We start from the raw sequence: 3191 nt of genomic DNA on the forward strand, positions 1-3191 counted from the left end.
GGAGGGAAGAAGTCACTAAAGAAAATGAGAGTAAACAGGTAGAATTCAAGGAAAGGGGAAAAGGAAATTGAAAAGAAATGAAAAGACAAAAGAAAAAAACAGAAAATAAAAAAGAAAAAATTAAAAAAACAATTAAAAAATAAAATAAAAAAATAAAAAAACAAATAATAATAATAATAAAAATTTAAAAAATGCAGTCTTAGAGTTTGATTAACTTCTCTTCCAGTAGGTGGAACTGTGCCCACCAGGCCAAGCTTCTCCTCTCAATACGCAGGAACCAATCACCGTGAAGCAGCTCCTCCTCCCAGACTGGGTGGGTCTGCAATCCTGAGTGCCTAGGGCCTTTTCTTGTGTCTAGTCACTTCCCCACTTTTCCTCCAGCCAGGCCCCGTGTCACACTCACTGGTGATGCTCACCACAATACTGGCTACATGCCAGGTCTGCTGCTCACGGGAGCCCTATTTTCTTGAACAACTGTGCACAGTCTCCCTGCTTGCCATTCCCTCAGACCCTAAGGTTGTGGAGCGTGGGGCTGAGAACCTCCAGTAGCCACGCCCCTGGGAGCTGGTGCAAGAGACCTCAGTTGTCAGTGCTGGTGGGAGCGGTAGCCGGGCGTCCTGCACCGGGGGTCCTGTGCTGCGGGTTCCACGCCACTCCTGACTCCCTTGGTCTGACTGTTGTGCTCATGGGAGAGCTGGGAGGGGCCCTTGAGGTTTCCCTGCTGTGTGGAGAGGAAGGGCTAGGGGGTTACACACCTGCCACCACTGGTTTCAATGAAGTTATCTCCTCCACAGCATTCTGGTGACGTCAGTTCTCTGCCATGGTGATATCCCATGTGAATGGCGACAGTTCGTTCCCTTTGCCGGGTGTCTGATGGAACCGGTGGGTCCTGACCGGCTCTCCCAAGCCCCGTCTCAATCCTGTGGCCACTGCCTATGAAGGCTCGGTTGGTATTAACCTCCGCAGGTTCACGGAGGAGCCAACAAGTTGTTTCAGCAGGAGCCTTTAGCCTTATTTTTTAAATTAAGAATAAAAATGATTAGGGCTGGGTGCCTCAGTGGTACAGCACTAGCCTGGCATGTGCTAGGCCTTGGGTTCAATTCCAAGCACCACATAAAAATAATAAATAAATAAAATAAAGGTATTGTGTCCAACAACAACTAAAATAATAATAATAATAAAAGAGCCTGGTGGATAGTAGCATGCTCCACGCCATGACTCCTGGGCCTTCAGCCATCTTTGCAGGAAATCCCTATGGGGACTCAGTCCCTGCTGTCATCAGCACTGCGGCCCCCACCTCTTCTACCCCCACGTCTTCAGCCACTACTGGCCTTGTAGACACTGAAAAAACATTCTTTCCAGAAAAGTCCTTGGTACTGTCAAATGGTTCAATGTCACAAATGGATATAGATTTATAAATCAAAATGACACCAAAAAGATGTATTTGTCCATCAGACTGCAATCAAGAAGAATAACCCACAGAAATACTTGAATAGTGTAGGAGATAGAGAAACTGTAGTGTTTGATGTGGTTGAAGGAGAAATGGGCTCCGAAGCATCCAATGTGACTGGCCCATGGAAGGGAGTTGTTGTGCTACTTATCTGCACCTTTACAGATATGGCTACTATGGCCAACGCCTTGGATCTCCCCATAATTATGCTGGGGAGGAAGAGGAAGAGGAAGTAAGAAGCAGCACTGAAGGATTTGACCCTCTTGCCAGGATGCGCAGTTCTCTATGGCCAGGAGTCAGCTGCGGTGCCCCCAGTACCACCATCAGTACTGGAGGCCCCGGTGGTTCCCAACTTACCACATGGGACAGAATTTTGACTGTCGCTTGTGGATCTTTCTTCATCCCCAAAGAATGCAGACTGGTGAGATTGGAGGGATGAAGAATGGAGTCCTCTAGGGAACACAGCTTCAGGGACCAGCTCATAGAAATCCAAGTTTTCGCCCAAGGTACCTTAGGGGACCTTCTTGCCCACCACTTGTGCCAGCTGTTGGAGAGGACGAAGATGAAAACCAACAAGCATCCAATGCTCCAAACCAACTACCTGCTTGCTGTGGATACCTGTGTCCCTATAACTATAGGCGTTGCCCTCCAAATGCTCCTTCACAGGATGGGAAAGAGACCAAGGCAAGTGAGACACTAAATGAGAGCCTTGTTCTGGCCACTGAGCAGAGTAGTGTTGACTGACATGCAGCTCCCCAGGCACCTTTACTACCAGCAGGGTGACCTAAAGAATTAATGACCATTCAAAAGTAAAACAAAAGGCACATCCACAACTTTACCAACACCAAAGAAACATCTAAGCAATAAAAGAGTAATCAAGATTTGGACATCAAAATATATACTGTAATTCTTCAAGAAACAATTGCAAAATGAAAATGTCAGAATATTTTCTCAGCATTTCCAGCAAGCTGCAATTCTGGAAATGCCTGCACAGAATACTAGAGAGTAACCTCCTCAGTTTCAGCAACCACTAAGTTTATATACATATTTTTCCTGTGTCTGTCTGTTCTCTCTCTCTCTCTCTCTCTCTCTCTCTCTCTCTCTCTCTCTCTCTCCCCCCTTTGGTAATATAAATTGAGAGAAGAAATATGAACACCACATAGGGAGAACCCTAACCAAAGAAATCTAAAATATATAGTAAAAGCACTTGTTCCCTGCTTTTTTTGTTCATTTTGGATGCTGCTGGTAAACTTCTAAGTGTCATTATTTAAAAGGAAATTTCTGGCTGGGGTTGTGGCCCAGTGGTAGAACTCTCACCTAGCACTCATGCAGGCCCTGGGTTTGATCCTTAGCACCACATTAAAAAAATAAGCAAGTAAAATAAAGCTATTGTGTTCAACTACAATTAAAAATAATAAGTATTAAAAAATAAAAAAGGAAATTTCATACCTTTAGTTTTAATTGATTTTATTTTTTAAATACACAACAGCAGAATGCAATACAATTTTTATTATACATATAGAGCATAATTTTTCATATCTTTGTATATAAAGTATGTTCATGCCAATTCATGTCTTTATACATGTACTTTTTTTTGCACTACAATTCTTATTAAACACATATATCACAATTTTTCATATCTCTGGTTGTATATAAAGTATATTGACACCAATTCATGTCCTCATACATATATTTTGGATAATGATGTCCATCACATTCCACCGTCCTTGCTAATCCCCTG

The 3191-nt window shown here is 43.4% G+C and overlaps 1 pseudogene; it reads left to right on the forward strand.

The window, feature by feature from the left end:
* Positions 1–1214: 1214 nt before the first annotated feature.
* Positions 1215–2194, forward strand: LOC124076941 (Y-box-binding protein 3-like; annotated as a pseudogene).
* Positions 2195–3191: the final 997 nt, after the last annotated feature.

This window comes from Marmota monax, unplaced genomic scaffold (assembly GCF_021218885.2).
Source record: "Marmota monax isolate L192 unplaced genomic scaffold, Marmota_monax_Labrador192_F-V1.1 WCK01_AAM20220418_F8-fsc00266, whole genome shotgun sequence".
Taxonomy (NCBI): Eukaryota; Metazoa; Chordata; class Mammalia; order Rodentia; family Sciuridae; genus Marmota; species Marmota monax.